A 25,472-nucleotide genomic window follows, 5' to 3' on the forward strand; every position below is an offset into this window, starting at 1 on the left:
AGCCACCGAGAGCTCCCACTCACCGAGCGTTCGTCCCCAGGTCCTGTAGGAAGCTGCAAATATGGGCCGGCGCCGCAGCTCAATAGGCTAATCCTCCGCCTTGCAGCGCCGGCACACTGGGTTCTAGTCCCGGTCGGGGCGCCGGATTCTGTCCCGGTGGCCCCTCTTCCAGGCCAGCTCTCTGCTGTGGCCAGGGAGTGCAGTGGAGGATGGCCCAAGTGCTTGGGCCCTGCACCCCATGGGAGACCAGGAGAAGTACCTGACTCCTGGCTTCGGATCAGCGCAGTGCACCGGCCACGGCAGCCATTGGAGGGTGAACCAATGGGAAAAGGAAGACCTTTCTCTCTGTCTCTCTCAAAAAAAAAAAAAAAAACCAACCAAACAAAAAAAAAACCAAAAAACTGGAAATATGTCCATTCCAAGCAGCCATCAGTAAGTGAAGTAGGCTGAGGAGAGAGGAGTGTGTATCTTGCTTGACAGCAAAAATTTATGGAGAGGTTGAGCAAAGTTGTAGGAAGTTGGTGCAGTGGGGTATAGCTCACAGCTCTCCCTCTAATATGTGGGATCCCTCAAACCAACTCACAGTAAGCAGTGAGTGCAGAGTAACTGGTTTCTTAGGTTCATAGGCCCAGACACTGGGGGCTGTGGTAGACTCCACAGACACACAGCTGCAACCCGCTCTGTGCAGATTCCATGATGAGCACTTGAGATCGAGGCCTGTCCCTACCAGCTCTCCTTTTAAAGAAGTTACAGTCTCCTGAAGTGATAAGGTATGCACATAAAACCAGGAGCACACGGACCCTAGAAGTTAGACTAAGGCTCATTCAGTTAAAGAGAGAGCAAGAAAAACTTCACTGATAAAGGTGCTACCTGAAGAATGGACGGCCCCTTGAGAGAGAGCGGCCAGGAGTTGGCTAGTGTGGGCTGAATGTTTGTGTCTCCCCAGAATCCCTCTGTTGAAACCCTCAGCCCCAGTGTGGTGATATTTGGAGGCTGGGCCTTTGGGAGATACTCAGTGTTAGATGAAGTCATGAGGGTAAGGTCTCCTCCCTTATAAGAAGTAGATGAAAGGCCCAAGGCCAGCCTGTCTCTCCAGCATGGGAGCATTCAGCAAGAAGGTAGCCATCCGCAAGCCAGGAGGGAGGCCCTGGCCAGGAATGGCGGTGTTTCCTGCCTGGTCCCAGGCTCCCAGCCTCCCAGCCTCCCAGCCTCTAGACCTGTGAGAAGTAGATTCTCACAGTTCCAGCCGCTCGCTCTGTTGTATTCTCTCATAGCAGTCGGAACTAAGACCGTGTGAAAGGAAAACTGGGCACCTCGTTTTGGCTGCGCCATCAGGGAGTGGCAAAAAGTGGGGGACAGTAGAAGGAATACAGGCTGCAGCGACGCTGGCTGGAGCGACGCTGGCGGGCCTGAGGCTGCCTGCATTTTGAGGCACTAGAGACTCACTGAAAACTTTGAGTGCGGGAGGCATGGTAAGTCCTCTGTCTCGGAAGACTAATCAATCCTACTTCTAATATTTTGTGACACGGTCAGGCAGGACACAAGGCAGAGAGACCATCCGACGTCTGCAACCATTGTGGAGATGATGCAGTGAAATTTTGGACTGGAGTCATTTTTTTTTCCTGGAATACATGTCCCCTTCTTCACTTGTTTTATTTCACACATCTTTTTTTTTCTTTTTAAGATTTATTTTATTTATTTGAAATAGTTACAGAGAGAGGGAGAGACAGAGAGAGAGAGATCTTCCATCCACTGGTTCACTCCCCTGATGGCTGCAACAGCTGCAGCTGTGCTGATCCAAAGCCAGGAGCCAGGAGCTTCTTCTGAGTCTCCCACGTGGGTGCAGGGGCCCAAGGACTTGGGCCATCTTCTACTGCTTTCCCAGGCTATAGCAGAGAGCTGGATCAGAAAAGGAGCAGCTGGGACTAGAACTGGCACCCATATGGGATGCCGGAGCTTCAGGCCAGGGCTTTAACCCGCTGCGCCACAGCACCGGCCCCTCCACACATCTCTTAAATCTCTGTTTAAGTGTCATTGCCTCATGAAGTCTTCTTTGGTTGCCTGTGATCACATCAGGCTGTCCTGTGTAGGTCTTCACGCCCATCTTTCCTTTCTTTTTTTTTTTTTTCTATTTAAAATTGCTTTATTTATTTGAAAGGCAAAGTTATAGAGAGGCAGAAAGAGAGAGAGAGAGAGAGAGATTTTCCATTCGCTGTTTCACTCCCCAAATGGCTGCAGTGGCCAGAGCTGGGCCGATCTGAAGTCAGGAGTTTATTCTAGGTCTCCCACTCGTGTGCAGGGGCCCAAGAGCTTGGACCATCTTCTACTGCTTTCCCAGGCCACAGCAGAGAGCTTGGATCGAAGTGGAGCAGCCAGGACTCGAACCGGCGGCGCCCATATGGGATGCCAGCACTGCAGGCGGCAGCTTTACCTGCTGGCCCCATCTTTCCTTTCGTTCATGGCTTTTACGACAGCCACAGTTAAATGATCCACATGCAGTCACCGATCAACATTCTGGATTTGCCAACTGCTTCGCTATGAGAAGGAGTGCAAAGACAACTCCAAGAGTCAGAACTCAGATTTCTCTGTGATTGAATGCAGAGAGAGGAAGAAAGAGGGGGCTGGAAAGACTTTATACAGAGAACGGCAGAAACAGGGATATACCAAGGTTAGTCTGGAAAACAACACACCAGTTTAACTGAGCCCGAGCACTGCCTTGGATGCCGACGCTAGATATCACGAGGTCCTAGTTTCCTATGGTTTTCCAGTCTTTCCCCTTTAGCCTAAAAGTTTCCATGCCCTGCTTTTTATGATTGCAGATCAACCTCTTACTGCAATCAGCTCATTAAATTGAGGTAGTGGTGCAGCTGGTCCTACAGGATCCCTAAACCCAAACCCATGAGGTTGTGTATCTTCCCTGTAGACAGTATCTTGATGTTGGATCTTGTCTTCAGAGGTTTCCTTTCCTGGAACCCTAGGCCCCAAGCAAAAGTAACTGCCACCTACACATAGTCCCTAGACTGACTGGGACCCAGTTTGCAATCATCAAAATTCTCTAAAGAACACAGATGAAGGAGGGCCATGGGCACTGCAGACCAACCAGGAACTTGGTCGTGAGTTGAATGTGCACCTCTTAGCCCCAACTTCAGTCTGTCCCAGTCTTTACTCCTAGCCCCTCAGGGACGCACAAAATAAGTGACAGCTGCCTAGCTCCTTTGCAGTAAACACTTCCCTTCTTCCACCTCCCGGTGTCAGGAAATGGCTGGTTGAGGGAGTTCTGTAGCAATTCTTCCAACCCATTTTGGGGATGTTCTGTAACACTAGAGAATTACCCAGGTATTGCAGTCCAGTGGGCATTTCAGAATACAAGCCTGGAAGCTAGGGAGGACACCTGCTCAGGGCTGTGTTGCTGTCCCGTGGCACTCAGTCTCCCTCCTGCCTGTGGTGGCTCTCTGGGTATGTGTGAAGACTGCCCTTCCTACCCTTTGTCACGGTGATGTCACTGAACTTAGCCAGGGCACTATGAGCCAAATATGTATGTCATTGTCAGCTGGAAGCATTTAAGAGCTTCCTGTGGTTTGAATGTGTCTCCCAAAAGTTCAGATGTTGGAAACCTAACCTTCACATTCAACGTCTTGTCTTTTTTTTAAGGTAATATATAAGTGTGAAATTGTCATTTTGAGATTCCAAGTTTTTTTTAAGATTTATTTATTAATTTGAAAGTCAGAGTTACACACAGAGAGAAGGAGAGGCAGAGAGAGAGAGAGAGAGAGAGAGAAGTCTTCCATTGGTTGGTTCACTCCCCAGTTGGCAGCAATGGCCTGAGCTGCGCTGATCTGAAGCCAGGAGGCAGGAGCTTTTTCGGGGTCTCCCATGCGGGTGCAGGGGCCCCAGAACCTGGGCTATCTTTTACTGCTTTCCCAGGCCATAGCAGCGAGCTGGATCAGAAATAGAGCAACTGGGATGTGAACCGGCTCCCATATGGGTCTCTGGCACTGCAGGCAGGGGCTTTACCCGTTATGCCACAGCGCCGGCCCCTCAATGTCTTTTCATTTGATTATTGTTTATACACCTTGCCTGTCTTCCTACTGGACTATTTTTTTTTTTTTTGGTTTTTACGTTTTATTTGTTGAACTCTTTATTTAATAGAGTCAATAAACCCTTGACTAGAATGCTAGAATGTAAATTAAAAATACATTATCTCAAAAAACAAAACCTGGAAAAATCTACCATGTCATATATATGACAGTTATTGAAGACAGAGACAGAAAATGTCCCCCCAATTGTCTGTAGTTTACAAAATTTTAAAATAAAACTGTATAATTTTTTAAAATTATGCTGAAGTAGTTTAGTCCACATGTGAAATTATTCCATTTATGGTCTGATGCTGTGGCATACCGAGTAAGGCCACTGCCTGCAGTGCCACCATCCCATATGGTGCTGGTTTCAGTACCATCTGCTCCACTCCCATCCAGCTCCCTGCTAATGTGTCTGGGAAAGCAGTAGAAGGTGGCAAGTCCTTGGGCCCCTGCACCCATGTGGGAGACCTGGAAGAAGCTCCTGGCCCCTGGCTTCTGATTGGCCCAGCTCCAGTTGTTGTGACTATCTGGGGAGTGAACCAGCCAATAGAAGTCCCCCCCCCCCCACCTTCTGCCCCCACAGTAAATAAATCAATATTAAAAAAAATTATTCCATTTATATGAAAAGTCCACAACAGTCCATTTGTATAAGAGATATTAGTGATCGCCAGAAACAGGAGGTGGGGGGACAGGGGAATGTGTAGTGTTTGTTAACGTGTGCCGGGTTTCATTTTTGGATCGGAGGTGGAGCAGCCAGGACTCAAACTTGCGCTCATATGGGATGCCAGCATTGCAGGAAGTAGCTTAGTGTATTACCCTACAATGCTGGCCCCAGGGTTTCATTTTTGAATAATGAAGATGTTCTAAAATGGGGGGCAGTGGATGCACAATTCTGTGAATATACCAGTGAATTGTATGTTTTGAAAGAGTGAATTTTTTTTATAATGTGAATTATACCTCAAAAAATCTGGTGTTTCTGAAAGTGCAAGACATTCATGTATTACTGGTTTTGGGGTGATTAGGTTTTAGATAAAGTGGGAAGGACGGCACCCCCACGGTGGTATTGCTGGCTTCATAAGAAGAGGAAGCGGGGCCTGAGGTAGCACATTCGCTCTGTCTCCCCATGTGAAGCCCCCTGCCAGGCTAGGATGGAGTGGAAAGGCCCCCTCTAGATACTGAGCAGACCCCTGCGCCATGATACGGGACTTCCAGGCTCCAGAACTACAAACTAAATAAACTTAGGTTCTTTATAAAATACTTGATCTCGGCTGGCGCCACAGCTCAATAGGCTAATCTTCCACCTGTGGCGCCAGCACCCCAGGTTCTAATCACAGTCAGGGCGCCGGATTCTGTCCCGGTTGCCCCTCTTCCAGGCCAGCTCTCTGCTGTGGCCAGGGAGTGCAGTGGAGGATGGCCCAAGTGCTTGGGCCCTGCACCTGCATGGGAGACCAGGATAAGCACCTGGATCCTGCCATCGGATCAGCGCGGTGCAGCGCCGGCCGCAGCGGCCATTGGAGGGTGAACCAATGGTAAAGGAAGACCTTTCTCTCTGTTTCTCTCTCTCACTGTCCACTCTGCCTATCAAAAAAATAAAATAAAATAAATTACTTGATCTCAGATGATTTGTTATAGCAGCAGAAAACGGACTCAGAGCTAGCCTAAGTGTCCCCATGTGCTTTGTGTCACAGCCAGGGGCATCCTCAACAATGGGACCGGGGGTGCTAACGAGGGGACAGTGAGGAGCAGCCCTGCCAGCCCACAGTGGGCACAAGCTGGAAGTGGGCCCTGCAGCTGAGGACCACGTTTTCCAAGTTAGCATTTTCAGCAATGGTATCTGGCTTTTCCTTTACTTCCTGAAATGGCTTAGAAATGGTTGCATCCGTTTTCCAAATTTACCACCTCTGATCTCATAGTATAGACTGGAAAGTTTTCCATCTTTCTTTGAAGATTTTGTTATTCCTAAAATCCAGGATGAGTCAGTACATTGTTTGTATTTGACCTGAGGAGGTTCAGGACATAGCACCTCAAAATATGACGGCAGGAGACCAAAATAAGCCATCCCAAATACTTGCATGCCTCTTGCATATAGGGGCTATTTTGAGCTGGTTATTTTGAGAAACTGCAGACACAGGAGTTCTGAGAAGTTACTCTTTCATAAGAGAAATTTGCATCTTTAGAGGAATTGGCCATTTTGTAGGTATCTCCTCTGCAGCCAGGGAGGATGACGGAGTCTTTAGTTATCCATCGACGTTACAGGTTGCACCTGAGTTTTGCACTGCACGCTGACCCCAACCCCCATCTCACTTTAACAGAGCCTCTCTCAAACCCGTGTTTCCGAGAACATGGTATTTAAACCTGAATTCTTGTTCATCTGTCTTTTGTTACGGGGAATCCCAGATAAGAACTCAGGCAGGCTGGAGGAGAGCTCTGCAAATAGTCAGTAGTCTGTGATTCACATAAACCATCCAGATTGTTCTAGATTTCCAAGATATTTGTCATTTAAATGAAGGCTAGTTTTAACCTTCACACCAAATTCTATAGGCAGAATCTTACTTTTAAAGGTTTAAAGAGACTTTTATTTTTAAGACTGTTTAAAAAAAAACCCTTTTACACTGTTGCAGTGAGATGTGAAGTTTTAGAAACCTGGAAGCTTGTGAAACATTGCATCTGAAATGTGACTCCCTCCAGGCTGTTCCTTTTTCCTTTGTATTAGAGGGAAGCTTGTAGTTTCCCTTTATTCTCTGAAGGTTCAATAATGTGAGTCTCTGGAATTAACTGGTGTTAGATGTAGTGGGATTCGTGTACAGAGACAAGATACCAAGCCTTTAACAGGAAGGAGTCTTTTATTACTTATGCCGGCATGAGGCCCAGGTGGAATTTCTTATCTAAAAGCCTGAGCCTAGAACAAAGAGGGGTATTTTCTTATATATGACTTTAGCCTCATTCTCTCCCTTATATGGTTACATGCATGCACTTGATTGGATAGTGTAATGTTACATGGTGGCCATAGAAATTGATAAAATACTGCCTGTGGGTACATAGTTACTGATGATAGTTGTTGTTGTTTTTTTTTTTTTTCCCTACACACATACTGAGTCTGTGCTGTCTGGCAAGGGTTAACAGCATTGCTCTGTACTAGTCAGCAGAACCTGAAATAGTTAAGTATAAGTAGATAATAACTACAGTTGAAGTATTCATAAGCAAGCAGTTAACAACTATATTTCATTCCCAGGTCAGATTCCTGATTCCCCCTCCCCCCCTTTTTTTTTTGCTTCTGACCTTGGGAAGGCTTCCACCACAACTTTTACCATGTCAGTTAGAAGCAAGTTTAGTTAAAAGACAAAGGCCTCTGCCACATAGGCGGATTGGCAAGAGGAAAATCATACAAGTGTGTTATGTGCATTTGCATGGAAGCCTTGCAAAAACAGGATGAGAAGAAAGTCCACATGGTTAAAGCTACATAGCGTACTAAGCTACAGACAGGAATACAAGCTTGGAGTTTCTGGAAGGAGGTGGATTTGGGAGGGTGAGGGGAGAAAGCATGGCGGAAAAAGGCGGATAAGGGCTCTCGGGTTGTTGCCCTCAGAATAGGCAACAGGCTGTGGAAAAGTCTGACTTCAGCCTCCTTTCCTGAGAATCCAGGGAAGGGGTTCATGGCAATTGAATCCCACGGTAGGAACTGTTTTTGGCAGATAAGACATATTCCGAGAAATCTTACACTTTACAGGAGAAGAGGAGACAGGAGGCAGAAGGTCAGAGAGAGTCCTTGGTTCTATTTTGAGGTCTAAAGCACCATATTTCAGAGTGATATTTTCTGAACCCAACACTAACTGTTCAGAATTACATTTGGCTGTCTGTCTAGAAATCTGAAAACAGAGGGCCAAATAATTCAAGGGTTTGCTTTTCTCATATAATGAGGAGTCTGGGAGCAGGTGGTTGCTTACAAGGAAGCCAGAGGCAAGGTCTCTATAACTCTTGTTCTTTCCTTCTTGATCACAAACTCATGGCCGAAGCTCTAGCCATCCTGTCCAGAGGAAAAAAGAAAAGCAACAAAAGTGCAGTTGTCGGCCAGACATTCCATTTTATAGGGTGCCTCCACCCCATGACTTCTGCTCACTTCTCACATGACCACTTCTATCTGCAAAGAATGTTGGGGGATGTTTTCAGCTACATATATTACTACTCCCAGTAGTGTTAATGCTATGGGCTGGGGTACTGGAGATTGGATGATGAATGTCCCCCAGATCTCTATGGGAGTGCTTCCAATTTTTCCCCATTCCGTAGGATCCTGGCTGTGGGTAGGCCCTAAGTTGCCTTGATTGTGTTGAGGAATGTATGTTTTTCTATACCCAAGTTGCTTAGAGTTTTCATCATGAAAGTATATTGTATTTTATCAAATGCTTTCTCTGTATCTGTTGAGATAATCATATGGTTTTTGTTCTTCAGTTTGTTAATGTAATGTATCACATTGATTGTTTTGTGAATGTTGAACCATCCCTACATAGCACAGATAAATCCCACTTGATCTTCATGAGTGATCTTCCTGATGTGTTGTTTGATTCAATTGGCTATAATTTTGTTGAGGATTTTTGCATCTATGCTCATCAGGGAAATTGGTTTGTAGTTATCTTTCTGTGTTGCATCTTTTTCAGATTTAGGAATTAAGGTTCCACTTGGTTCATGGAAAGGATTTGGTAGGATTCCCTCCCTTTCAATTCTTTTGAATAACTTGGGAAGAACTGCAGTTAATACTTCTTTAAATGTCTGGTAGAATTCAGCAGTGAAGCCATACAGTCCTGGGCTTTTTTGAGGGGAGGGTCTTTATTACTGATTCAGTTTCCATCTTGGTTATGGGTCTGTTTAGGTTTTCTGTGTCTTCATGGCTCAATTTAGGTAGGATATATGTGTCCTGGAATCTATCCATATCATCTAGGTTTCCCGATTTGCTGACATACAGCTCTTTGTAGTATTGTCTGATGATTCTTTTATTTCTGTGGTGTCTGTTGTTACATTTCCTTTTTCATCTCTAATTTTATTGATTTTGGTCTTCTCTCTCCTTTTTTTGGTTAGTTGGGCCAATGGTGTGTCAACTTTGTTTATTTTTTCTATAAAACAGCTCTTTAGTATTTTTTGATTCAATTTTGTTGTTTTCTCCTCTAATTTTAATTATTTCTTTTCTCCCGCTAGTTTTGGGTTTGGTTTGCAGTTGTTTTTCTACATCCTTGAGATGCATTGATAGCTCATTTATTTGGTGCCATTCCACTTTTGTGGTTTAGGCACCAATTGCTGTACACGTTTCTCTTAACACTGCTTTGGCTGTATTCCATAAGTTTTGATACATTATATTGTCATCATCATTTCTTTCCAGAAATTTTTTTATTTCTCTCTTGATTTGTTCAGTGACCCACTGTTTTATTCAGGAGCATGTTGTTCAGTCTCCATGTGTTTGCATATGTTCTACAGATTCCTGAGTTGCTGATTTCCAGCTTCATTCCATTGTGGTCTGAGAAGGTGCATGGTATGAGTTCAATTTTTTAAAATTTGCTGAGACAAGTGGTTTATGGCCAAGCATGTGGTCAATCCTAGAGTAGGTTCCATGTACTGCTGAGAAGAATGTGTATTCTGCAACTGTAGGTTGACAAGTTTTGTAGATATCTGTTAGGTCCATTTGGTTTATATTGTCAATAAACTCTGCTGTTTCTTTGCTGATTTTCTGTCTAGTTGGTCTGTCCATTGGTGAAAGTGGGGTATTAAAGTCCCGCATTACTATTTTATTTGAGTCTATGTCTCTCTTTTGATTCCTTAACATTTCTTTTAAATAGCCAGGTTCCCTGTAATTAGGTTCATATATGTTTATAATATTTACATCTTCCTGTTGAATTGATCCTTTAATTCACTACATAGTGCCATTCTTTGTCTCTTTTAGCAGTTTTTGTGTTAAAATATATTTTGTTTGATATTAGGATGGCTATACCAGCTCTTTTATAGTTTGTGTTAGCATGGACTGTCTTTTTCTATCCTTTCACTTTTAGTCTGCATGCATCTTTGTTAGTGAGATGTGTTTCTTATAGGCAGCTAATAGATGGGCTTTTTTTTTTTTTAATCCATTCAGTCAGTCTATGTCTTTTAACTGGATTGTTGAGGCCATTTACATTCAAGGTGACTATTGATAAGTAACATATTGGCCCTGCCATTTTTCCAAAAATATTCCTATTTTTTTCTTTGAATTTCCTTTGAACTTTTACTGAGAGATTTTTTTCCTTTACCTTCTTTTGTAGTGATGACCATATTTCTGTTTCTTTGTGCAGAATATCCTTAAGCATCTTTTTCAGGGTGGTGACAAATTCTTTCAATTTTTGTTTATTATGGAAGGTCTTTATTTCACCTTCATGCATAAATAAGAGCTTTGCAGGTATAGTATTCTGGGTTGACAGTTTTTCGCTCTTTTGTCTTGGAATATATCTCACCATTCTCTCCTAGCCTGTAAGGTTTCTGATGAGAAGTCTGCTGTGAGTTTAGTTGGAGATCCTCTGAAACTAATCTGGTGTTTCTCTTGTGTACATTTTAGAATCTTTTCTTTACACTTTACAGTGGAGTGTTTGATTATAATGTGTCATGGTGAAGATCTTTTCTTACCATATCTATTAGTAGTTCCATTTGTTTCCTGTACTTCAATGTCCCTTTCTTTCTCCAAATTAGGGAGTTTTCTGTTATTATTTCACTAAATGGCCTTTCTCTCTTTCCACGCCGTCTGAAACTGTATGTTAGGTTGTTTGATAGTATCCTGTAGATTCCCAACAGTGTTTTTTAGTTTTCTAATTTCCTCTTCTCGTTTTTCGTTTGACTGAATAATTCCCTGTGCTTTGTCTTCTAAGTCTGATATTCTTTCTTCTGCTTCACCAATTCTGTTGTTAAGGCTTTCAACTGCATTTCTTATTTGTTCTATTGAATTCTTCATTTCATTAGATTTCTCTTTAAGATCTCAATTTCATGGGAGAAATTTTCTTTCATGTCCTGTTTGGATTTCAGTAATTCATGCATTTGCTTCTGATTACTTCTATGTAATCTTATGATCGATTTTTTGAATTCTGTTTCTTTCATTTCTTCCATCTCATCATCTTCACAATCTAGTATTGAAGTGTGTTCTTTTGGGGGCATCATGTTGTCTTCCTTATTCTTGTTTCTTGAATTAGTGCATTTGTTATCTGGCATTTGTGGAAATACTCTTTGGTTTCTTCTTTGTCTCCCTCCACCCCATGGAGCCTTTTATCTTTGTGCTATGCCTCTGTACATACGTGGAGTGTCTGCTTTCAGTGAATATCTAGGGGCTTGTAGTGGGTGTGGCCAGGGAGCTCTGTTCTGTTCTCCAGGGTGAAGGGCATGTCTAAGGTGGCACACCTAGCTTTGGTGCAGTAAATCTTTTTTTGTTTTATCAGAAGGAAGGTTTATTCTGCTCAGCTGATCTCCTCTCCTCAAAGGAGACCAGTGCCTGAGTACCCAGTCCCCTGTTAGTTCTCCCCACCAGAGTCAGGACTCTCTGCTCAGCTGTCTTCTGTCCAAAATGGTGCCTGCTCTATCGGCTTGTTACAGGATGTCATTGTAAGGTGATCAGGGAGAGAGAAATGTGTCTGTCCTTTTTCTTTCTCCTCTAGTTTGGATGGTACACTATCCCCCACGGGGCTCCAAGCGGGGTCTCTTTAGGCTTTTCCTGCAGCTTTATCACCAGTGCTTGGGCTGCAGTGATCTGGTCCCACCTTACTCTCTACTGCTGGTTCAGAGGCTCTCAGCTGCTGGGGTCCTGAGTTGTGGGCATCCACGCCTTCAACAAAGGTCCACTGTGTCCCTCTAATTTGCATATAGTTTCCTCTGCCATTTTCTTTCTAACTCTTCCCTGATACTGCACTCTCTCCACTGTTTTCAAACTATCTTCTCCTAGACTAGAGCAGTAAGCTCCCTCCCTACTCTGCCATATTGGAAGCTCTCTCCTTCATTTTTTAGAATTCAATTTCACTTAGTCATACAGTGATAACTATAGGTTGCTATCATCAGCTATAATAGAGATCAGAAGGCTTTTGGATGGAATCAAAATTGAGTCCCCCATATTTACCAAAGAGAAAGAAATTCTCTCTCTCTCTCTCACACACACACACAAACACACACACACACCCTTCCAAACCAAATCCTTCTCGTGGAGGGACAGAGGAAGTAGTCTTAGAATTGAATCCCTCTTGGGGCTGGCATTGTGGATAGTGGGTAAAGCTGACGCCAGTGACACCGCATCCCATATGGGTCCTTGTTCATGTCCCAGCTGCTCCACTTCCAATCCAGTTCCCTGCTAATGGCCTGGGAAAAAGAAGCAGAGGATGGCCCAGGTGTTTGGGCCCCTGACACCCACAGGGAGACCCAAATGAAGCTCCTGGCTCCTGGCTTCAGCCTGGACAGCCCTGGCCATTGTGGCTACCTGGGGAGTGAACAGTGGATGGAAGATCTCTGTCACTCTCTCTCTGTCACTCTGACTTTTCAAATAAATATGTAAATATTTTTTAACAAAGTTAATGTGAAATATATTTTCCTTGAAAGTAACATCAAATTATATTTCTTGATTTTTCCCTTGATTTAAGAAATATTTATCAATTTTTAGAATACCTCCATGTTTCATATTTGATGTTACAGTCAATTCATTTGCAAACCTATATGTTAACATCCCATTATTACTTTTCTTTGGCTAGTAAACCCAGTGTTGATTACTGCTTGTTGCTACTGATATACAGGTTAAGCCTTCAGTCTCCACAATCTTATTACCTTTTCTATGTTTCTCAGACTTTTTGAAACTTCACGTACTTAGTCAGCAGATGAAACCAAACCCCCATAATGTAAAAGCAGGACCCAGCCTCTTGTCTACCCCCCCTTAGCCCAAGGTGTCCTTGCCTGTCCTTTATCAAAGGAATTCACTGAGTTGAAGGAGTGATACAGCTGGCTCTACAAGGTTCTAATCACCAGACCCAACCAGTCATTTGCTTCTGCAACAGATAAGAACCTTGATGGCCAGGACTGTCCTGGGGTGGTTTGTGTAGGGGAATTCCAGGTCTGGGTAGAATGTAGCTGCCACCTCACATAACCTCAAGACCGACTGGAGCTCACCTGGGCCATCATAATTTCCCTAAAGAGCACAGCATCACTGACCAATCAATGAAAGGTCATAAGCACTGCTGACCAACCAGCAGCTGGACATAAGCTCATCCTGTGCCTCTCAGCCCCAATTTCAGTCTGTAAGAACCTTCACCCCTACCTCCTCAGGGAGCCTGGGAATTAAGCAGTAGCTGCCCAGCTCCTTGCTCTTTGCAATCAGTACCTGCTTTCTTCCACCCCACCCACCCACGTCAGTGATTGGCTTTCTGCGTGTCAGGAGAGGGGACCCTGTTTGCAGCAATGCCTCCAACCAGTTTGGGGTGTTATTTAGCAACACAGGGAAATCGAACAACTCAAATAGGTAGAAAAGTAAAATTTCCAGAGAAATTCAAAGCTATGCTGGGAGATGAGACAGAGACATAATTTTTTTTTCAGGGAGTCAACATACATTTTGGAAAATGACATATTTATGTATACTTTCTCCTTTTCCCCACTATTTTATTTTTAAAATTTTTTTAAAAAAGCTTTATGTATTTGAAAGGCAGAGTTATAGAGAGAGAGAGAAAGAGAGAGAGAAAGAGGGAAGGACAGAGAGAGGGAGATCTTCCATCTGCTGGTTCACTTCCCAAATGGTCACAATGATCAGGGCTGGGCCAGGCTGAAACCAGGAGCCAGGAGCTTCTTCCTGGTCTCCCACATGGGTGCAGGGGTCTAAGGACTTGGACCATCTCGTGTTGCTTTCCCAGGTGCATTAGCAGGGAGCTGGATTGGAGCAGTTGGGATTTGAATTGGCCGCTATATGGGATGCTGACATCACAGGTGACAGGCTTACCTGCTAAGCCACAACATCCACCCTAAAATTTCAGACATACAGAAAATTCGGAAGAATTTAAGTGAGCATCTCATATACTTACCAGGTAGAATCTACCAATAACATTTTGCTTCATTGGCTCATCCTGTTGTGAGGACTTAGATGGGCTAGTAGGCAGTTAGGTCAGGTCCCTGTTAGAGTGGAGTTAAAATGTTTGCTTCTCCCCAGAAGCTTCTTCTAGCAAGACAAAAGCGCTGCTGCTCTGAGTTCCTGGCTTTGTCATGAGAACAGAAATATGAAGTTACCTATGTCACAGAGCAGGTCGTGATAAATTACAATTTATTGATTACAATTTGGCCCTCTGATTGCTTGTTTGCTGTTATTCTGCTCCCCTGAATTGTGCTACGAGACCCCACTTTTTGGACAAGTTTTTCTGGTTTTTCTTCTCTTGGAGCCCTCCTTCCTGAACGCCGCAGCAGATTTCTGCATTCAGTAAATCTTGCTTTGCTCACACTCCTGTTCGCATGGAAATTCTGCGTGAGCGACAAGAACGGAGGCCACCTCCGTTGTTGCCATTTCCCTGTAACAATCCGTCTACCCGGTTCTCTACCCTTTAATCTGTCCAGGAAGCTGTCTTCTATTGTGAATGCTGTCAAAGAAAGTGGCAGAAGGCAGTAAAGTACAGGAGGGCTTCCGGGAGTGTAGCAGTTTCTCCCATTACAAACCCAGGGGCTTTGGTTCTGGAGGTCTGAAGTCCGAAACGGATCTCCCGCCGCTGAAGTCTAAGTGTGAGCAGAGCAGCCGGCCTGCTGCAGACTCCAGGGGAAGGTCATCGCCTCACCTGGTGCAGCTTCCAGAGGACACAGGCGCTCCTCAGCCTGCTGTCCCTTCTGCAGTGTCCAAAGCTGGTGCTCTTCTCTAACCCCGACTCTGTCTTCACACCGACTAAGCCTCCTGCTCTCTTTCAGGTGCCCTGTGATTACACCAGGCCCACCTGGGGCATCCAGGATGCTCTGTTGATCTCAAGATCCTGAACTCACCCTTTGGTTCACCCAGAAGCCTCCGAAACTGCGCTCTTGTCTTGGTTCTCCTCCCCAAGCACTCTATCTGGAGCTCTCTATCTGGAGAGCTCTCTATCTGGAACTCCCTTAGGTAAATTGAGGCCAGACCCTCAGAAGGAAGCGAAATTACCTCCTGGTTTCACCCTGGAATCTCAGTTTCTTTCCTGGAAGATAAGACTGAAGAATGTAACCGCACCTGGAAGATTCTGCCACCATCTCTCAGGCTCATTTACAAGATAACGTCTGCCTCTTGGGCTCATTCATTTTCCCCTCAAAATTATCTGCATTCCACATTCTCCCCCTCCTCTATGGACAAAGGACATATAAACTTCTGAATCATGTTGGGCTTGGGGGTTAATTAACACTTCGGGATTGTTTCTTTCTCTGTTAATAAATTTGTGCGTGCTTTTTCCTACTTAATTTATCTGTTGTCATCTCATTCCATTGAACCTGTTATAGAAAGCTCAGTCCCCGTCCCTAGTGCCAAATCAAACTAACAAGGACAGGGTTTGGAGGTGAAGGAAAGAAAATGTTTAATCTGTTGACAAATGAGAGGGTAGCAGACCTCTGGGTCTCAAGAACTAGCGCTTTGTTGAATGGAGATGTTGTGGGGTTTATAAAGAAGCTACAAGAAAGGGGAGCTGTAATGGCAAAATCATGAAGCAACCACAAGCCCCTGGTGTCAGGTGCATTCCTTCTCTGTTTTGTGCTCTGGTTGTCTGTAAAAGAAGTTGAGATAAGGAACAAGGAAATATGTGCCTTAGGCTATGGGTGAGTAGGAGGACAGCAGTCCAGCCCTGAAGCATCAACAAGATGCTCTGTTGTTTTGGCTGCCATATCAGCCAGCCTGGGTGCTACAGGCAGGTGGTAGCTGTCTTCTACCTTGACCTGGAGTTCCCCCCGAGTTACCAGACCGAACCCCTGAAGACAACCCTGGCCACCAAGTTGTCATCCATTGGAGAAGCAAATGACCTCAGCAGTCAGGTGACTAGAATCTTGTAGGGTCTGCTGTACCGCTCCTTCAGTTCAGCGTGGTATGCCAAGGGAGGGGGCGAGGAGACTGGGGCCTGATGGCATTTACTATCCGCACTCACAGCACTGTGTTGGGGGCTCCCTTCCAAACCTTCAGAGAGTGAGGCAACACATTTCTAAGTTCAGGGTGTTAGGTTTTTTTTTTTTTTTTTTTTTTTTTTGACAGAGTGGACAGTGAGAGAGAGAGAGAGAGAGAGAGAGAAAGGTCTTCCTTTTTGCCGTTGGTTCACCCTCCAATGGCCGCCGCAGCTGGTGCGCTGCGCTGATCCGAAGGCAGGAGCCAGGTGCTTATCCTGGTCTCCCAAGGGGTGCAGGGCCCAAGCACTTGGGCCATCCTCCACTGCCCTCCCTGGCCACAGCAGAGAGCTGGCCTGGAAGAGGGGCAACCGGGACAGAATCCGGCGCCCCAACCGGGACTAGAACCCGGTGTGCCGGCGCCGCAAGGCGGAGGATTAGCCTAGTGAGCCGCGGTGCTGGCCAGGGTGTTAGGTTTAAGATTCTAGGGTCTACAGAAGGTGCAGAGATGACCAGTTAAGTCAGAAAAGGCTTTTGTTGTAGAAAGGGCAGCACGGTAGGGGGAAGTAAGGTTTCAGCCTGCCCAGACAGCAGGGCATGTGGGGTCTGAACCGAGACTTCAACCCCCTGGGCATTGGACAGCAGCCAGCCTTTTAAGCTACCTGTTGGGGAGGGTCATGTGGATGTGCAGAATACCATACTGCCTGTGACAAGGTGGAGTCGAACGTGCGGAAAGCCCATTGGCTGTTGTTGATGGAAGCTGATTGTGTATGATACATGGTGCTGTCAGTAGTTTGTTCTGAGAGAGACGTTTGTAAAAGTTGGTGCTGGGCCAGCAGAAAGCCAGGTGGTGAAATTTCACCAAGATCTAGGGTCATCTCCTTGCACCCAGTTCTATCAGGTTTGAAATTAACTATTTGTGCCCCAGTGGCCTAGGAGATCCTAACCCTGGGGTTTAGGCATGGATATTTTGGAGGGCAGGGATTATTCCATCTGCTATAGTACATACATTTTTTGTCTTTACATCTTTAAAGACATACAGTCAGGGCGGCATGATGGCTAGAGATGGGTAAAGACACTGCCTGTAACGTAGTTATCCCATATGGGCACTATTTGAGTCCCAGCTGCTCCACTTCTGATTTAGCTCCCAGCCAATGGGCTGGGCAGAGCAGTGGAAGGTGGCCCAAATGCTTGGGCCTTGCATCCAAGTGGGAAACCTGGATGAAGCTCCTGGGTCTTGGCTTTGGACTGGCCCAGCCCCATCCATTGCAGCCATTTGGGAAGTGAACCAGCAGATAGAAGACATCTTCCTCTCTCTTTGTCTCTTCCTCTCTCTCTGTCTCTTCCTCTCTCGTAGCTCTGACTTTCAAATAAATAAATTCTTAAAAAATGCTCAACTTAAAGACATACAGGCCAGCGCCGTGGCTCACTAGGCTAATCCTTTGCCTGTGGCGCTGGCAACCCGGGTTCTAGTCCCGGTCGGGGTGCTGGATTCTGTCCCAGTTTCTTCTCTTCCAGTCCAGCTCTCTGCTGTGGCCCAGGAGTGCAGTGGAGGATGGCCCAAGTGCTTGGGCCCTGCACCCGCTTGGGAGACCAGGAGGAAGCACTTGGCTCCTGGCTTTGGATTGGCGCAGCACCAGTCGTAGCAGCCATTTGGAGGGTGAACCAACGGAAGGAAGACCTTTCTCTCTGTCTCTCTCTCTCACTAACTCTGCCTGTCAAAAAATATGGATGGGAGTGAATATGGATGGCTGGTACTGTGGTGTGGTGGGATAAGTTACTTCGGATCCAGCTCCCTGCTAATGCTGCTGGGAAAGCAGTGGGAAATGGCCCAAGTCTTTGGGTCGCTGTACCCACGTGTGAGACTTGGGTGAAGCTCTTGGCTCCTGGGCACACTTTAAGGGCAGGGCGAAGACTTCCAGCGTGGAAGTCCCAGGAGGAGCATTCAAGGAATAGGAGAGGAGGAAATGCAGCGAGTATTAAATTCTGGCATCCAGGGGGAATTTCTGAGGTCTTCCTGGAAGAAGCGGCTTGGCTGCAACAACTGCTGGTGATAGAACAAGTCAGCAAGGTGCTGGTTATTAGGGGGGGTCTCCCTGGGCCAGCTGCACCACTTCCTGTATTTAGCGAGTTAGTGTGTGGTTAGCACTCCTGAGGATATCTGAAGCTAAGGGTGGGAGGCTGCGAGACTGGGACCTGATGACACCTGGTGTCTGCCTTCGAGATACCTTACAGGAGTTTAGTTTCAGTATCATCGTTAATTTGACATGTTTTCAAATACTGATCAACTCTTTTCATGAGCTTCAGGAAACAGAGGAATAAAAGGAGAACATAAGATTGTATACATGCAGCCAGCACTGTGGTATAGCGGGTAAAGCTGCCGCCTGCAGTGCTGGCATCCCATATGGACGCCGGTTTGAGTCTCGGCTGCTCCTCTTCTGATCCAGCTCTCTGCTTTGGCCTGGGAAAGCAGTGGAGGATGGCCCAAGTCCTTGGGCCCCTGCACCTGTGTGGGAGACCTGGAGAAGCTCCTGGCTCCTGGCTTTGGATTGGCCCAACTCCGGCCATTGCAGCCATCTGGGGAGTGAACCAGTGGATGGAAGACCTCTCTCTCTCTCTCTCTCTGCCTCTCTGTAACTCTGCCTTTCAAATAATAAATAAATAAATCTTAAAAAAAAAAAAAAGAGTGTATACATGCTTGGCTGTAGGTTATCCCACAGCAACTGCTGTTTGAAATTCTGATGATGCTGAACACTTTTTTTTTTTTTTTTTGACAGGCAGAGTGGACAGTGAGAGAGAGAGACACAGAGAGAAAGGTCTTCCTTTGCCGTTGGTTCACCCCCCAATGGCCGCCGCGGCTGGCGCACCGCGCTGATCCGATGGCAGGAGCCAGGTGCTTCTCCTGGTCTCCCATGCGGGTGCAGGGCCACTGCACTCCCGGGCCACAGCAGAGAGCTGGACTGGAAGAGGAACAACCGGGACAGAATCCAGCGCCCCGACCGGGACTAGAACCCGGTGTGCCGGCGCCACAGGAGGAGGATTAGCCAAGTGAGCCGTGGTGCCAGCAATGCTGAACACTTTGCTTTTTTTTTTTTTTAATTTTTTTTTGACAGGCAGAGTGGACAGTGAGAGAGAGAGACAGAGAGAGAAAGGTCTTCCTTTTGCCGTTGGTTCACCCTCCAATGGCCGCCGCGGCCGGCGTGCTGCGGCTGGCGCACCGTGCTGATCCGATGGCAGGAGCCAGGAGCCAGGTGCTTTTCCTGGTCTCCCATGGGGTGCAGGGCCCAAGCACCTGGGCCATCCTCCACTGCACTCCTGGGCCACAGCAGAGAGCTGGCCTGGAAGAGGGGCAACCGGGACAGAATCCGGCGCCCCGACCAGGACTAGAACCCGGTGTGCCGGCGCCGCAAGGCGGAGGATTAGCTTAGTGAGCCGCGGCGCCGGCCAATGCTGAACACTTTGATAACAAAAGACAACCCTCCCCTCGCTGAACAGTGAGGTCCGCCTGGCTGCCTAATTTCTAATATCCCAAGTTAGTTCTTTGTCTACACTGTTGCATGGTAACTTAAGGTAGCTGCTTTGCTTAAAAAGAAAGAAAGAAAGAAAGAAAGAAAGAAAGAAAGAAAGAAAGAAAGAAAGAAAGAAAGAAAGAAAGAAAGAAAGAAAGAAAGAAAGAAAGAAAGAAAGAAAGAAAGAAAGAAAGAAAGAAAGAAAGAAAGAAAGAAAGAAAGAAAGAAAGAAAGAAAGAAAGAAAGAAAGAAAGAAAGAAAGAAAGAAAGAAAGAAAGAAAGAAAGAAAGAAAGAAAGAAAGAAAGAAAGAAAGAAAGAAAGAAAGAAAGAAAGAAAGAAAGAAAGAAAGAAAGAAAGAAAGAAAGAAAGAAAGAAAGAAAGAAAGAAAGAAAGAAAGAAAGAAAGAAAGAAAGAAAGAAAGAGAAAGCACACACACACACACACACACACACACGAAACAAAACAAACCTGCAGAGCTCTCTGCAGGATCCCTGATAAAACTGGGCGGAACTGGCTCCAGCCAATCTTGAAGCTAGAAGCTGTGCCGATCAGCTCAGAGTGACCAGAGAGTTAGTTTATGGCTGCTTCTCAGGTTGAATGGCTCACCTCCCCTTATGTGCCAGCTGCTACCTCCGACCGTGGAATCTGTGTGAAGACGTGATTGGTCCAGGAGCATGCTGAACACACCTCCCCCACGTCTTTCCTTTGCACCTGTCACATGCTGTCCCTTTGTCCCGCCCAACTCCAACCCAGTTATCCAAAGTCCTTAAATCCCCACGCCCCTTCTGGACAGGGAGGTTGACCTTGGGCTTTGACCTGACCTGCCTGCTTCCCCTACAGCCTGTTCTGTTTCTCAGAGGGGAGTTCTGTGTTTCTGTAACAGCAGTAGTGTGCACGCAAGGAGGAGGCCCTGACAGCAGGGTCACCAGCAGGCTTTCTCCTTCCCCTGCCTTCTTTCCGGGTCCCTTCCTATCTTTTTAAAAAATTTATTTATTTGAAAGGCAGATTGATCGTGATAGCAATAGCGAGAGCGAGAGAGGCAGAGGGGGTCTTCCTTCTATGTCAGCTAGATCTGGGCCAGACTGAAACCAGGGACTCCATCTGGGTCCCCCACATGTGTGGCAGGGGCCTAAGGACTTGGGCTGTCTTCTGCTGTCTCCCATGTCCATTAGCAGGGAGCTTGAGCGGAAGTGCAACAGCTGGGACTTGAACCTGCACTCCAGCGAGGAATGCTGCCATGGCAGGCGGCTGCCTCACCCACCTCACCACAGCAGCAGCCCTTCTTTCTTTTTTTCAGCTGAGTTTTTTACTTATTTATTCATTGTTTCCTTTTTATGACTGTCATATACAGGCACCCACCCCTTTGATACTTAAATCTGGCAGGAGGATTAGCATGAATTAACTCAGTAAAATTCTTTCCATTTGTTAATAAAATCTTTCATTTTATTCTCATGAAAGGAAATATTTCTGAATTTCAAAACTAGCTGGTTTTATCTGCCAAAAGCACACTCTGCTTTAGCTGTAGACATTTCTCTAGTTTTACATGCAAATATCCCTATTACACGGTTCTTAGAAGTAGTGTTTGGAGCGCATGGGCTGTGCAACAATATATGAACAGTTTATATTAGGAATTTCATTCCCTTAAAGCGATAATCCATTCTTTTCCATTCTTAAAACTTCCCCCAGAAATGAATTGGAAACTTTATGAGCGTGTCCAGTTGGAGGGTGAGGGTGTGGGCTTCCCATTGCTGGGTTCCATTTCTCTCTTGATTTCCCCAAACTCTAGGATCTTCCTTTTCTCCACTTGTACACACATGCACTGTGCTTTGTTTTCCACTTCACTGTCTTCTCCCTCGTCTCCTCGTGACTTCCCTGTCCCCGGTGTGGCTCCCATGATGCACTTCCTAAGGAGACTGTGTGGTATTGTCCTTTGAAGGACCCTCTTCCCACCAGCTCCTGCCACTGTCTGCTGTGTGATGCTAATGCTGTGGCTAGCTTAGCCCCAACCGCCTATTACAGGTTCTTGTCTTTTACTTAGAGAAGAATTCTAAGTACAGGCTCAAACAGGATGCATAGCACAATAAGGTTTGTTTAGAACCTGAGAAGAATTAACAGGAACATGAGGGCTTTATTAAGGGAGAGTGGGCCAGGCAGGGGAAAGTCAGACCTCCATACCACGAGGGGAGAGAAAGAGGACAAGCAAGAGAGCCCACTCCCCTTCCCCAGGCTTCTTCTTCTTTTTTTTTTTAAAGATTTATTTCTTTATTTGAAAGTCAGAGTTACACAGAGAGAAGAGAGGCAGAGAGGGTGAGAGATCTTCCATCCGATGGTCCACTCCCCAATTGGCCGCAACGGCTGGAGTTGCGCTGATCCGAAGCCAGGAGCCAGGCGCCTCCTCCGGGTCCCCCACATGGGTGCAGGGACCCAAGGACTTGGGCCATCTTCTGCTTTCCCAGGCCACAGCAGAGAGCTGGATCAGAAGTGGAGCAGCCGGGTCTCGAACTGGCGCTTCAGGCCAGGGTGTTCACCTGCTGTACCACCGCGCCAGCTCCAAGGCTTCTTAAACACTTCCGGAAGGGGAGTGGTCACATAGTCTGATTGACAGGTGGGGTTACACGGGGGCAGAGGAGGTGTGGTCTCCAGCTCAGGAACTATCTGTCTGATGTGTTTTCCCACATCAATAACAATCTCATTCTCACGTGGGATGATTTGTTCTCAGAAACTTAACACTTAAAATCCAGCACTGAAAATTTCCAGGTTTAAATGAAGGCAACAGAAATAATCTTTACAACCTTGATGGGTTTTTGTAAAGATTTATTTATTTACTTGAAAGGCAGAGTTATAGAGAGAGAGAGGGAGAGACAAGGACGGAGAGCGAGGGCTCTTCCTTCTGCTGGTTCACCCCCCAAGTGGCTGCAATAGTCAGGGTTGGGCTGGGAAAATCCAGGAACCAGGAGCTCAATTCTGGTTTCTGTGTGGGTGACAGGGACCCAAATACTTGGGCCACCTGCTGCTGCCTTCCCAGATGCATTGACAGGGAGCTGGGTTGGAAGCAGAACAGCAGGACTCGAAGTGGCACTCTGATTCAGGATACTGCATGGCAAATGAAGGCTTAGCCGGCTGTGCCATGAGGAGTCAGACGGGTTAACAGGCAGTTAGGTTGGTCCTGTGGCGATGAGGAAAGGGGAATCTTGGAGATGGTGCAAAATGGAAGTTTCTCCCCAGAAGCTGCCTTTAGCAAGACAGAAGGCCTGCCCCATTCCTTTCATCATGAGAGTAGCCAGGGAGAGGTGATTCCAGCCTTCTGAGATCCCAGTTCACTGTGAAAACAGAAGTCACCAATCCCACCCTTTTGATGGCTTTTTGTCTTATCATGAGCAGGCTAGACTGGACAGGCAAGATTACAGATCTGGCCTTTTGATGGGTTTTATCCCTGCCTTCTAACGATTGCTAGCTGCTACTCTGTTTTTTTTTTTTTTTTTTTTCTTTCCCACAAAAGTATTTAAAAGACTCTGACCCTCACAATTCAGGGGGTCTGCCTTTCTTGGAGCTCCACCCACTCCACTCCCAAGGCCACTTCGGCAGGGGGTTTCTGACTTAAATAAATAAATCTTGCTTTTCTCTCTGTCTTGTCCGCATGGAAATTCATGAGGCAAGGAACTGAGGTCGTCTTTCCTCACCGCTGTTTCACCAGTAATAGTGCCACAACACTGGCCCCATGACCTCAGTGCTTACCTGGCTGAATGTTTTCATAGAGAACACCCAGAGTGCTGTATTCAGGTCTGGGTACCACATGTTAAGCATAATCCAACTTCAATGTGCCTATGGGTGAGTGCTCAGGAGTTTGCCATGAAGAATGATTGAAGGGTCTTGGGATGTTATATTTGACAAAAAGAAGTCTTGAGTGGGAACAGGCTGTGGGGTAGTCAGAGATCATAGAATAAGAGAGAGCCTGGTGGAGATGGGGGCTGTCATCGTGAACCACTGAGGGTGGCTGTCCCGGAAGGATACTGATGCTTGGGATGGAGGAAGGAGGCAGTATCCCAAGAGATGCCGGGGGAATGAGGTATTGTTAAATTGGCCAACAGTAGTAGAAAGTGCACTCGGCCAGGCAATGCATCTCACCCATTCTGCACAGCCACCTGACTGTATCTTTTGCCACTCCTCCCAGGTAGACTTCATGAGCAGAGGTTGATGATGAGCCAAAGGACTGAAGGGGAACCCACTGTCAAAACTCTTGGAACAATTAAGAAAAACAAGACCTGTGGAAGAATAGCCACAAGTAGCACCATCTGCGGCAGACCTATTGCCAGAGGTGGATGGAGTCCCGACCCAAAACACAGCACTAGGAACCAGGACAAGAGCTTGGAGGAGAATCAGCGGAAGGTACGAGATACTAAACAATGTAACTCTAATATAGAGAGTGGGTTGAAGAACTGAATGGATGGCAACAGATAGAAGCAGAAACAGGCCCATGGGTGCAGAGAAACTTGGTGTACCATGTGGCATTATAACCTGCTAGGGCTAGGTGGATTCATTAACAGTCTCTGGTTAACAGGTTTGCTGTATGTAAAAAACTGGGATCAGATTCCTACCTTGTTTTATATACGAAAAGAAACTTTCAATGGACCAAAAGCTTAAATATAAAAGGCAAACCCATACATCTGTTAGAAGAAAATGTAGACTATTTTGTGACATTAGAATGGAGAATGATTTCTTTTAAGATGCCAGAAAGTATAGACCATACAGGAGACAGTTGATGGAAATAATGACACCAAAATTAAAGATTTCAGAGTTAGCAGACAGTTTATAGGTTTGGAGGTGACAAAGTGCTAATGACTGTCAAAGAAATAAAGCCTAAGATACAGAGAAAATCCTTGCAAATCAGAAAAAAAATAAAAACACAGGCCGGCGCTGCAGCTCACTAGGCTAATCCTCCACCTTGCGGCGCCGGCACACCGGGTTCTAGTCCCAGTTGGGGTGCCGGATTCTGTCCCGGTTGCCCCTCTTCCAGGCCAGCTCTCTGCTGTGGCCAGGGAGTGCAGTGGAGGATGGCCCAAGTGCTTGGGCCCTGCACCCCATGGGAGACCAGGAGAAGCACCTGGCTCCTGCCATGGGATCAGTGAGGTGTGCCGGCCGCAGCTCGCTGGCCGCGGCAGCCATTGGAGAGTGAACCAACGGAAAAGGAAGACCTTTCTCTCTGTCTCTCTCTCTCACTGTCCACTCTGCCTGTCAAAAAAAAAATAAAATAAAATAAAAAAATAAAAACAGGTTGCAGGGTGCTGTACTAGACCCTGCTGAGGCCCCTTGGCCTTGCACACATGCTGTTCCCCCTCGGGTGGGGCCTCGCTCGCTCTGGATTCAGGTGCAGCGCCGTGCACACTGGGAGAGCTGCCGGCACGCCTTCCCCTTTCCCGGTGCACATCTCTCTTCCATGTCTAGCTTTTCCTCTGCATAAAGTGACCTGCTCCCACGTCTTCCTCTGGGGGTTTGTTTACGAGGAAGCCAAATTAGGACAGGTGTCAATAAGCATTCTACAGAAGGGGGAACAGGGAGTGCTAACAAGGATGGGAAGAGAGACTCAACTTCGTTCATCGGAGAAACGGACACACACGGGGAAGCACCCCTCTGTGCTAGAGTTAGAAATGCGGGCTCTGTCACGTGCCTGTGGGAGTGTGGGGAGGTCAGGAGGGCGGCCATTGTGGAGAGCGCTGGCCGCGGTTGGTGGGTTTGCATCTGGGCACACCTTGCAACCTCGCAAGGTGTATGAGCCCTCACACACTCGCCCCACCTGGCCTGTGGATCAGGGGTCCTTAGCACTCCTGCTAATCTGCC

The 25,472-nt window shown here is 46.4% G+C and overlaps 1 long non-coding RNA gene across 1 annotated transcript in view; it reads left to right on the top strand.

The window, feature by feature from the left end:
• Positions 1-24,179, top strand: part of LOC149127180 (uncharacterized) — an 81,042-nt gene extending 56,863 nt beyond the window's left edge. Inside the window, exon 5 of the long non-coding RNA XR_016233318.1 lies at positions 23,809-24,179. This is a non-coding gene — a long non-coding RNA (uncharacterized LOC149127180). The remainder of the gene's footprint in view (positions 1-23,808) is intronic.
• Positions 24,180-25,472: the final 1,293 nt, after the last annotated feature.

This window comes from Oryctolagus cuniculus, chromosome 4 (genome assembly GCF_051225735.1).
Source record: "Oryctolagus cuniculus isolate XC-2025 breed Fujian yellow rabbit chromosome 4, ASM5122573v1, whole genome shotgun sequence".
Lineage (NCBI taxonomy): Eukaryota > Metazoa > Chordata > Mammalia > Lagomorpha > Leporidae > Oryctolagus > Oryctolagus cuniculus.